The sequence below is a fragment of the Gossypium hirsutum genome, chromosome A08, assembly GCF_007990345.1.
Source record: "Gossypium hirsutum isolate 1008001.06 chromosome A08, Gossypium_hirsutum_v2.1, whole genome shotgun sequence".
NCBI lineage: Eukaryota > Viridiplantae > Streptophyta > Magnoliopsida > Malvales > Malvaceae > Gossypium > Gossypium hirsutum.
The window spans coordinates 117,559,432-117,573,111 of record NC_053431.1 but is presented as its reverse complement, the minus strand read 5'-3'; positions in this window follow the sequence as shown (position 1 = coordinate 117,573,111).

Here is a 13,680-nt window from a genome sequence, read left to right as displayed (position 1 = left end):
AGAAATATCCATGACGTTAAGGTGTGGCAATGGCGGTATGCATGTCTAGGATTGGATCCGAAGGGAGCTTGGTATTTAAGCTGTCCGATGGACCCACCACCTCTTTTCCGGTTTCCTACCTGGTGCACAGCTTCCATTCATTTTAACCTATAATGAAATTATCTTTTAAAACACTAAGTAAGTTTTTCTGGATCAACAATATAAAATGTTTTGAACGCTTCGATGTGGCATGTCGAATCTGGTCATAACGTCTGGGCCGGGTTTGGTGTACTACAGACTAAAGAGATATTTACACCAATATTTTATTCGAATTATTCGAATGGTAAAATTCAACTCGATTCGAACTTGAAACTCAAATTACTTATTCGTGTTGACTTGAATAACTCAATTCAATTAACTCAAAATTTATTTATTTTTAGATTTTTTGAATCGAATCTAGTTTTGCTCACTCTTCAATGTATCCCTTATCTAGCAAGATTCAGTCTATCAATTTAAATATGTAAAGTGATTTAAAATAAAATAAAAAAATAATTTCTTGAGCTCTCATTAAATCTAAGGTAGTCTATACCATATTAATAGGTGTATTATTTTTATTTTGGTATTAGTACGTATTGATATCTGTATGTTTCAGTATATTAATTTCGAGTTTATTGATGTTTCTAAATATTTTTTAGACATGCATATAATTATAGTCTAATTTTTAGCTTCTTGATAAATTATAGGTCCATTTAAATATTTCTCACTTAATATATATTTTTAGCTTAATTTTTAGTTTTTAATAAATTATATATTATTTCGGCCAAAATATATATTATATATTGTATATGCATGTAAAATATATCTTAATTATATCTGTATAAATATATTTATATATGTAAATATAAGTTTTAAATAATTAGGTTGAATAATTTAATTTAATAATTTTTATTATTAAATGTAATAATAGAAAAAAAATAAAATGGTTTAACTAAACATTTAAAAGTTGATTTAAAACATCAAAATTTTATAATAATCGGTATGGGCCAGTATAAGATGATATTAATCAAAACGGGTTGAAATACACCATCGAAATAAAATTTAGACTACTAGTATTCATTTAGAACTTATACTTACTAACTAATACAATCGGTATTGATATTGGTTTAGAACTTATAATACAACCGATATCATACAGTAAACTACGATGATTAAACTCAATGCTCAAATTTCTTAAATCTAGCAGGAGATTGCTTTAAAGTATTGTAATTGCTTATTTTTTGATCAAATTATAAAAAAACCCAGATATATCAATTAGGGTTCACATGACTTTTAGTACTACAATTTAGGAAGACAAACTTGTTATGAAATATCTAGTGGAGTTGGGGCCTAAGTGCAAGCAAGCACTCAAACAATGTCAATGAAATTTATGATAGTTATGTCAAGCAATATTTTTATTTTATATTTATAGTGCTTACCGGTTATCACCTCATTTGGATATATACAACTCCTTGTAAAAAAGAGCATAAAAAAATAAAAAATTGTTCCATATATAGGATTTATCATTTCTTAGTGGATTTTGAGACTCTTCTATGAATAATATTGGAGGAGGAATTAATTGCCCAAAGTTTTGTTCGAAGTCGGCCACCAAAACCCACACCATTTATAGAGCTGCCTTCGATATTTAAATCACGAAAGTGGGAAGGAATTAAATTACATTTTATCTCTGTCATTTAAAAAATAAGAAAATTAATTTTAATATGTTAGATTGTAAAGTAAATTAATTTTTTATTAAATCTTTTATCTATTTATATTTTTAAAAATTGACATGACTAACATAATAATCAGATAACAACACTTAGTATGTCACATATACCTCAAGCTAATAAATAAATATCAAATTTTAACAGAAAAAATAGATGAAATTCTTAATAGAAATATCAATATATTTTTTAGTCTAATGCATAAGAATTAATTTTTCTATTTTTAAGTGAAAAGGATAAAATATAATTCCATTTTTAATAATTTTTTTTTGATATTTTTATAAAAAAAAGAAGAAGGATGTTTTGATAGTTTCGAGTATAATAAAATTTATAAAAAAGGGGTAGTAGCCGACTTGAATGAAAATAGTTTTGACTGAAAATGGCCGACATAGATAGCCACTTTTGTTTGCTTTTCCCCTCCTATAACTTTCTTCCTTGGTTGGTAATGCATCTCTCTCGCTATCTCTTTGCCTCCGTTCATCAACAATTTCAAAATTAACTTTTATATATAAAGAGGAAAATCTTATACTTTTATACTTTTTATGACAAATTTAAATTGATAACTTTATATTTTATTTTACATGTTAAAATATATGTGAATTAAAAATATTAAATATTTATTTAATAAAGGGACTAAATTATTATTTCTATAATCTATAATATATAAAAAAAGTATGTGTTTGAGAAAAACTTTTGAATAGAAAAAATACCTTTTATTATTCATCATATTTATAAATTAATATTCAAAAAATATATTTTTAATATATTATTAACTCTTATATGATAATAAAAATTAATATTAATTAAGTACTAATTATTGTGATAATATCATCACATTTGTAAGTATGTTTGGTAGTTTATTGTGGTAACTTTAGTGGGTACGGCAATTAGAACAACAAAAAAATCGGTTTCACTATATACATTTGTGAGATTTTACACAGAGAAATATTGCACTATAATGATCATGATAAAATGATTTAAGACTATAACACCCCACATTCGACCCGATTGTTGAGTCCGAACTATAAGGTGTCACATTTGTTGTCGGAGCAACTACGAACAAATTACAATTTGATTCACAACATTAAATGTTCAAATATGAGTAAAATAGGTATATAAAATGATAAGTATTCATTTCCAGGTCTTATACGAGCTTACGAAAGCTCTAATGCTAATCCGAGGCCAATTAGGACTAAATTGTAATGTTTACAAAATTTTAAGTTGACATCGCGACGTTGGGTGTTCCTCGTTACAACTCTATATTGACTTGGCTCCTCATTGCAACGACCCATGCTTGACGTCGTGCCATGGCATAATGGCTTGATCTCGTTACGATAACACTTGCCTGACGTCGCGACGTGACATACTGATTCTCAAGATACCAATTAGCTTCAACGAGTAACACCTAAAACATCAATTCTTTTGAATTACAATTCACCAAATCAACCAAAACATACCATTTACAAAGGTACAATCCTAGAATATTTCATCATTTATGTCTTTAAACTACCTAAACACATATATTAGTTAAATAACTACACCATCTACCATGTATTAATCAAGTTGATATACATACATTCATACATAAGTTCCCAAAACAACCAACTTCCATACAACCAAATAAGCAAGCCAATTAACTTCCATACAACCAAATAAGCAAGCAAATTCACATATGCATCTCTATCATTGAACCATTTTCAAGCTGTCTATTCAAGCCTTAATACAACAAAATCATTAATTTAACAGTAAATTGGCTCGACCTAGGTAAATGCCATCTTGAAACAAAACGAAACTATACGAAATTTGAGGAGTCGGGAATTAACTCCTGGATATTGGATCTACTTATCGCACTCTCGAGAATCTACTAAACCTACGCACAGAGAAAACAAACCATACGCTAATCGAAAATGCTCAGTGGTAGTTCCATGAATGAAGATAAAACAACATATGCATTAGTAAATTGTCGCAAGGTATATAATATCAATGATAAAATCAATTAAGTCATTTATCAACTACCAACCTTTAAACCAATTCCAATTTGAATACATACAATTCTATTTTCATTTAGCATTTATATATTGTCTAACCTACGATTTAATTGCTTTTTGGAGTCTATTGACTCATTCGTAATCGTTTGGGCCCCAAGGTTTGTTTTCAACTTATTCAAATTGTAGTTTACACACCTTATATGTCATAACACACATATAAGCATAATATACCAATTTATCAAACATTTCGTATCTTATTATACTATTCTCGTAATCTTGGGTGACCCAAAAACGATGACTTTGTGTATCTATACTCACTATACCATCCTGAGTGGCTCGATAATGATGGTTTCACTATACAATATATTACCATCCCAGATTTCCCAACAATGATGGTTAATCTTTTTCAATATTCTACAATCCCGGATGGCCTGAAAATTATGGTTCTCTAATCCAATAATCTACCATTCCGAATGGCCCGACAACGATGGCTTTCACTATTCTTACATTTTACCATTCCGGGTGGCTCGATAATGATGGTTTTCACAAATTATTTATCCTACCATTCTAGATAGCCCAAAAATGATTACATTCAATATTTGAACATTCTACCATCCCGGATAGCCCGACAATGATGATTTTCAACCTAAAGCATGCCAGCTAATTCGATGATACTCGAGACCACTATTAGGGTAACACCAAATCAATACACATTTCAATCTTATCATCAATACATTTCATGCATTGCATACCATTCATCATTTCGTATTGTAGTCATTTTTCCTACATTCAACCAGTACACAGTTCCGACATTTAATACCGTCACATAATTCAATTCAATACATGTTCTCAATTACATTCGCAACCACAATCCATTTCATTTTCCAAACACATATATTTATATCATGCACATATTCTACTCAACTTCCATAAAACATATCACAATTCAAGATAATTCATATCATTTCTCATTTTATTCAATTTGGTCCATATCTCGATATTTAATCATAAGCATAATAATTTAGTTTAATTAATCATTGATAACTCACCTTAACACCATATAATGCAAAATGTCATGAACATGTAGTAAATAAATTGTTCTCGAATTATAGAAATACAAATTGGGGTCCCGTGTCACTTGTCGACAACTCTCGCTTTTGTTTTCCCTCTCGATGGCCCAGCGTTGCTACGAATAATAATTCAATAATAACATAGTATCAAATTCCATCCAAATCACATTCAAATAATAAGCCAACCATATTTTGCAATTTATTTAATTTGGGCCCTAAACCTAGGATAAACATAACTTTCAATTCTTATATTAGGATTGAAATTTGATTTCACATTTTTCATTAGGGACCTCCTACTTTCCATTCCTACCAAAATTTCATAAAAATTTTCCATTTTATTCAATTTGGTCCCTAATGTACGAACCTAACAACTAAGTTTTACAATCTAGTTTTTTTTTTATAAACTAAACTTAATTTCTATCAATTTCACACATAATTCTTCAAGAAATCAACAATGACAACTTTCTAAAACTTCAACAATTTTACAAATTGGTACATGGGCTAGTAAAATCAAGCTCAAATGACCTCAAATCTATAAAAATTACATGAAAAATGACTTAATTACCTTGAATATTTGTTGGCTGAATGTTCAAATAGATAAAAGGTTTTTCTCTTCAGTTTGTCTTTCTTTTGGATGGTGGAACCATATGGAAGATGACAACCTTCCACTTTAGTTGCTATGTATACACTGATTAGCCTTAATTTAGTTTAATTAATCTTATTTATTTAACTAATTAAGACATAATTAAACATAATTTGATCATAATCTAGCCTAAGTGGATTATGCCATTAGGAAGCACTATATCTTATTGGAAAATGGTTTAATTACCATTTTAGACATTTGGTTAATTATTATTTAGGTCCCTAAGCCTTTTATCAATTAAAACTCTGTAGCGATTGAACTTTACAATTTAGTCTGTAAGCCTTAATTAAATACTGTTTCGAACTAAATTACTTAACAGAATTTCAATTTATATATATAATAACTTCATAAATATCCCCCTTTAATATTTACGGACTTGGTTTACGGAATTATAGTTCCCAAATCGTCTTTTTCTGACATAAATAGAAATTGGGTCGTTACAAAGACCAACCCCAACATTCTCAAGTTGTACGTACAAGGTGAAGTCTCTCTCAATCTTCAGGAAAAAAGATGGAATCAGAAAAATAGTTGACGACAATATTTTTGATTATAATATTGTTATTGGAATAAGAAAAGAAAATGTGAATCTTGAGCCTAAATCCTTTAAAGAATGTAGAAATAGAAAAGATTGACCAAATTGAAAAGACACAATTCAAACAGAATTGAATTCACTTGTTAAATGTGAGGTTTTTGAACTTGTAGTCCAAACAACTAAAGATCTAAAGATGATAGGATATAAATAGGTACTCGTGCAAACAAAATGAGAAAAATGAAGTCGTAAGATATAAACCATGAGTTGTAGAACAAGGGTTTTCGCAAAGGCTCAACAATGATTATGAAGAGACATGCTCTCCTCTGGTGGATGCAATCACGTTTAGATATCTTATTAGTTTGACAATATGTGAAAAACTTGACATGCGTCTAATGGATGTTGTTATTGTTGGAAAATGTGTCTCTAGTCTAGTAAACATGTAACTGTTTTCTATGTATTTAAACAATGAATAAATGAATAAAGCTAATTTCACATTTCACTATTATATCTTTTGTTTTTTTTTATTTTTCATATTTTGCATACATAGAGAAATTGTAACAAACAAATAGTAACTCATTAATTGTTTGAGTTTTAACTGATGATAAGTGGTACTGTAAGAATGTTTACATTGCAAGAAAGATAACTTACTTCAATAGATAATCTAAACGAGTCTATAATCTCATAAAAGAATTTAAGTGAAAATTTAATTTAAATACTTACAAGAATTATTAGGTCGTCTATGATTCTAATTGGAGAGATGACTAGTCTTGGCTATTCGAATAGCTAACTTCATTGGTAGATACATAGATGTACTCATTAGAAGAATGATACATTGGGCTGGACATAAGTTGAATTAGTTTTGAATCCGTTTGTGAATTAATTCATTTGTCAAGTTCGTGGTGTGACTTACCTAAATCCTGAGTTAGTCACTGACCAAGCATATGTAACTCATGTGCTTTGATATAAGTAGAGGCTTATGATTTAAATATGATCTTACCAATAGTCAGTATGTTGGGTACATGATGTAACAACCCGTTTTTCAGTGGTTTCGGGGCCACCAAATCCGACGAGTAAGTTCGTAAATATTATTATTTAATATTTATGAGTCAAATGTGATTTTTTTTAACAAAAAGTTTTTGATTTGATAATTTATGTTATATAAGTGATTTATTAAGTTCAAGTGGTTTTAGAAAATAAGGTATCGGGACCTTATTTTTATAAATTGAGTCGTAAATATTTTTATAAATATTTACGGGGTATCATTAAGGTGGTATTAAAGTTTCATTAAGAAATTTTAATGTTTCAATAGTTAATTAATTAAAAAAGGAACAAATTAAAAAAGTGCATTCTCGGGACTCTGTTCCCGTAAATTAGACTCGTAAATATTTTTAAAAAATATTTACGAAGCTAGTTGTGTAGTTAATTAGGTTTTAGTTAGGTGAATTTGCATGAATTAAGAGTAATTAAGTATAAGGACTAAATTACGTATAGGGTGAAAGTTGAATTATAGATTAAAGAAAAATTAAGGGGACTAAAGAAGAATTATGCCAATAATCTAATTAAGGCGGAATAAGTATATATATTATAAAATTTTAAAGATAATATATATTATAATATTAAACCTTAAATGTTAAAATATATATTATGTAATATTATAATAGTTAAATAAAAGAAATAGAAAAAGAAAGAAAGAAACAAAGAAGCAAAACGAAAAAAGAAAAAGAGAAAGAAAGAACGGAGAAAGCAAGGCTTAGGTTTTTCAATTGTTCAAAGCTCAATTAGTTAGTTAATTAAGTTCATTTTTCTTTTAATTTTTATATTTTTGGAATCTCGGTGTTAATTACTACCTGACTCATGTTAAAATTTTAGAAATTATTAAGTTTTTTAAGTGTTGTCTATGTTGAATAATTTTAGTATTAGGGATTAAATTGATAGATTTTTAAGTTAAAAATGAAAAAAAATGATTGAATTGTAGAATAAATTGTAAATTTTGAGAAATAGAGACTAAATTGTGAAAATTTCAAAATTTAGGGAATTATGTGAAAATACGGAGTTGATTTAGTTTAAAGTGGAATTTGCATGAAAATAAAGAATTAAATTGTAAAGAAATGAATTTAATCTCGGCTTAGGGACTAAATTGGAATTTAGACAAATGGTGAGTAAAAATTTGAAATATTCAATATGAAATTTAAATTTTATTGTATTGATAAATTTTAATTTTTTTAATTCCGTAACTCACGTCGTACCAGAATCCTCGACTAAAAAGGAGAAAGATAAAGTCGACGTGGAATAGCTCAGAATTCCTGACTTGTATTTCTATAATCTGAAGCTAGTTATTAATTGTAGTAATATTTATTTAATGTATATGGTAAGTGTTGATGTGAGAATTATTGTGTTTTGCAATTTAAATCGATTGATTTATTATGTGATAAATTTATTGAATTTATATTGATTGAATTGGTATATATATATTGAATATATTGATTATTTGAATTGAAATGAATATTGGTTGTATTTGAAAAGTGAATAGGAACCCTATTAACTGTATCGGGCTGAGTCGGATATAGATGGCATGCCATAGGATTGGAAGAGTTCAGGAATTTCTTCGACTTCGAGTCGATGAGACACTGGGTGTCAATTTACTACTTCAAGTTATCTGATGAGGCACTGGGTGCCAAACTGGTGTATTTTGGTTGGATCCGTGTATCCGTCCGATTCCGAGTCGTGTTGATAGGGGTAATTAAATGAAATGACACTATGGTCGATGTTGGATGATATTATATGTGAAATGAAAACGGGACTGTGAATTGAAATATGGATTGAGAAACATGAATTGTGTATTCATGAATTGGACATGGTATGAACATTATTATTGTTTAAGTGAAATGTGTATTATATTGTGAGAAACTATTTTATGGAAAATAATGAGAATTGAGTATGGTATAAAATGATGTATTTATGATTTAAGTATTGAATGGTTAATGCTATTGTATAAATAAATGTGAATTTTAAATATTCAATTGTGCTTAATATTTCATTGTTCCTATTATATTATTTGTCTTTAAATATTCAGTTTATAGAAATACCACTGAGTTTTACTCAGCGTACGGTTTTGTTTCCCGTGTGCAAGTTAGGTACTTTACTCTTAATCACCGATTCAGCATCCAAAAACAATCCCGAACTCAAATGTGGTGATGTTTATCCTTTGTGTCGGCATGTACCTAGGGTGTCTAAATAGTAGTTATTTTGTGGTTTGATTGTAAATGAGATTATAAGTTTAATTTTGGTTGGTTTTATACATATAAATACGTGTTTGTTTTTGAAGCCATATTATGGCATGGTAAATTGAACTAAATCTAAATAGGTGCATTTGAATTTAATTCTATATTTAAGTGCTCATGAACTAGGCAAATTGATTTAGATTTGGTATGTTTATAATTTGGATTAAAATGATGCTTTGATGACTTGTTTTGATGATATGAAATGTTTGAAATTTTTGTCTATTTGATCTGTAAACTCCGGTAATGCTTCGTAACCCTATTCTGGTGACGGAAAAGGGGTAGGGGTGTTACACATGACTTGTGTATGACATGACTTTACTAGCAATAATGGAATTCATAGATCAATTAAAGAGTTGATGATATCCATCAATTGGCATTGTGTTGATTGATAAATATGGAACGTGGCTACAGGTTGCTTGTTCTCGATCAAGCAATTTGTCACAGCCATTAGTTTGATCATATTAATCATTAAGAAGACACAATGGTGACAATGAGATAAAATACGATTTTAATGAGTGAATGAATTTAACTTAAAAGAATCAAGGGTATCACATGAGAGTAACATACACATAGCGAGGTTATTGGACAAAACAGTTGGATGGATTGCTTTCGTAAAGGGTATATAATAAGGAGTTTTCAATCATAGTATTTCTTGTGGACTGACTCCATGATTAAGTAAATTGCGAATTATCAAAATGATTCTTCTAGATATAATTGCAATTAACTCGAGTCTAATTGTATATGTCTGATTTGTCCTTTCGCTAGCTCAACAAAAGCTCGATCAAACTACATTTGAATTAGAAGAAAATTCTACAACTTAGGAAATAATTTAATTGAGAGGATTTATTCGATATGGAATTAAATTAGGTGGTCGTGCTGTTCAACTAGAGAATTTGATTAAAGAATGTCTTGAAATATTAATTTGGAAAATCTTAGTGATTTTTGGGAAAATTAATTTTGAGCAAGTAAAAGTAAATTAATCAAATTAATTAAAATAAATATGATATTTTTGGAAATCAATTTTCAAGTCAAACATTTAGCCCAATGGGTAATTGAACTTAAAAATTGGAGCCGAGGTCGAAGATTGGACCTGAGAATCAAAAATCAAAATCAAGACCCAAAACTGGTTGAATAGAGCCAAGTGTATGAAATTGACTCGATGGCTTGGGATGCCAGGGGCGTCACATCGGTGATGGCACCATCAACCATGATGGCTGCAATGACGATGATCTGGCGACCGGTAGATGGTCAGCGGCAATAGTTCTTCGATGATAAAGTAGTGGAAAAAGTAAACTCTTAGTAGGACTCTACCGGATAATTTGATTTCAATTTAACTTTTCCAAAGATAATATTGTTTTCATGAATTTAATATTAAATTTAATTTAATATTCATCTAGATATTAATATGAGATATTAAATTTATTTTAATATTTATCTAGATGGTATTTTATTAATTTAATATTAATATGAGATATTAAAATTAATTTAATATTTATCTAAATAATATTTTATTAATTTAATATTAATATGATTAATTCTAGTCCTAGTTGAACCCTCTCTAAACTCTCCCTATATAAAGAGAGCCAAAACCATTATTCTCACACACTTGAATTCAAGAAAAGTTGTAGAAAGAAAATTCTCTAAAGAAATTATTTTAAGAAAATTCTAGAGATATTCTTATTATTTACAATTGGACCATAGAAGTTTAGAGAAATTGAGAAATTGCCTCACTGCCAATTTTTCTGAAAAATGTAACACCCCAAACCCAGCCTAAACATTATGGTCGAATCTAGAGATGTTACGAAGAAAAATTAGAAATTCATCTTTTCTTTTAAAAACATTAAACCTTTTTATTTTAATGAATCTGTGGTTATATTCATTAATAAAACCATCTATTGTTTACTCTTTCAAACAAAATAATAATTTGCAACGGAAGTTCTATAAGCCATTATATTTTGAAAACTGAGTCTATTTCCTTAAAAGCGTTAGATCATATAAAACAGTTGTTTTGTAAATTGTTTTGTTGAGAGTCGTTAGCAATTTCAAATCTAAACCAAATCCAAAAATAAAACTAAAAATTCCAAAGAGTCCCAAAATTACAAAACTCTCGAAAACCAGAAATTTAAGTAAACTTTTAAAGTATATGAAATTTACGGACAAATGGTCACAACTGAGCCTCAGTGTGTTTTAAAAACTTAGTGTGTAACTCAACGGGAACATAAATTCAGATTCTATCGTACAACAGAACAAAACAGATACAGACTATATCATTTACAAAATTCAATTATCAACAGAATCATACAGAAATAGACATGCATAGTCCTACCCCCATCCTCTACACACCAACTCCGACCATCCAAACACACCACGTGAGGTTTAAAACACCCACCCATCCCTACAAACCACATAGTGTCCATACGATACTTATCAGAATAATAACTGCCATGCTGCCAGTATATTGGTGAGATATCGCCTTACAGAGTACTTCCTCCACAAATCATATATCCCATCCCACAGTCAAATACAACAGAATACTAGATTAAAAAGAATTATCAGATACCAGAACCAGAATTATTATATCAAACATTCTCGTATAACAGCTAACAGACATGCATATACATAGCAGATCACACAAACAGTTTATCAAACCTTATGCTTTAAGGCTTATCTAAGCTCATATTGATCCCACGAAAGGCCCATAGTCAATCGGAACGACGTGTAGAACTTTAGGGAAAGTTCTGAAATTTGGGCCCATATGCTTGTGTATGCCCATAAGCCCTAATTGGCCCTGCCCGTGTGGCCCACACAGCTTGGTTAATGGTTCACACGCCCGTGTAATTTGCCCGTGTGGCCCACACACCCAAATTAGCCTCACACGGCTATACACACACACACACACACCTATCACACTGCCTACCACATGGCTGGGCACACGCCTGTGTGGCGTCGACAGACCAGATTTTTGGCTTTCACTGATTATCGTTTTCTCACGTTTTTGTTACACACTTGACTCGATTTTGATGTGAAAGCAATCTCAAGACCACCGAATCCTAAAAACAACATTCCAACACCCCAATTTCAGTAATAATTATGAAACTCACACAAAAATTATCCTAAAACATAATCTTACAAATAGCATCCAAGTATTCGCACACTTACCGTCAACGAATAGGAAACACCCAAAACTCAATTCGCTGGAGGAGCACCAATTGCCTTTTGCCTTTCCCTTAAACGAGAATTAACAAGAATCCCTATTACTCACTAATCAAGAAATAGTAAAACCATACCTACACAAAACTTACCGAAACGAAAGAAATCGAAAGTTGCACAAAAGAAGATGAAGAATTGAAATAATGATGCCTAGCAACAAACGGTAACACACGATTTTGATTTGAAACTCAAGAAGAGAGGAAAAAGAAAAATTGAACAGAGAAGAGAAAAGAGAACAGAAAAATGACATAAAATCAAGAGAGGTTTTTTTGGAAAACAAAATTAAAATTAAAAAAATTCATTAATTAAAATTAAAAAATTAAAACTCCCTACCAACTCCCCCACTAACAGCACAATCCCACAGAATCCTATCCACTAAACTCATCTAGCTACCAAAGACTTTCCATCCCACCGAACTTCTACTACATAACTGATACACACTCATAGAAGTAAAAATTAACATCCTTTGCTCATACGGGGGTTTGAACACAATACCCTAAGGCAAACTAACACCTTACCACTTGAACCAGCAAGCGCATTGTAATATGAATTGATCAAAAGTAATATGTAAGCCAAACCACTAAAGATAAGGCTAGGATAAAAAAATAACATAAATTCCAAAAGTGGGACTTGAACCCAAGACTTCAAACACACAATCAAAACATTTAGCATTAAAGCAGATACTCACTTATGACAAAATTCATAAAAAAAAAGTTAAATAAATCAGAGTGGTACAAAAATTTTTGAAATGAGCCCAAACTCAACAAACGCGAGCTTGATTAAGTTTTTATTACTTTAGATAACATAACAAAGTTATTGTTTTTTAGAAAATTTTTAAAACTCTAGTTTTCCCTTAAACCTATTTTTCGCTGCAATTTTTTAACTTGATTTTCCAACAATTATGGCCTATTTATATGACTCACTTGATAGTGAAATTTATATAAAATTCCCTGAAGGATTCAATATCCCAAAAGTATATAGGTCTCTCTCTGAACATTGCTTGATCAGATTAAAGAAATCCTTATATGAATTAAAAAAATTTGGATGTATGTGGTACAATTGTCTTAGTGAATATTTATTGAAAGAATGTTATAAAAATGATCCAATTTGTCCATGTGTTTTTATAAAAAGATCTGGATAAAATTTTGTGATAAATTTTGTTTATGTTGACGGTTTAAATATTATTGTAACTTTCAAAGAGCTTCAAAATATAGTAA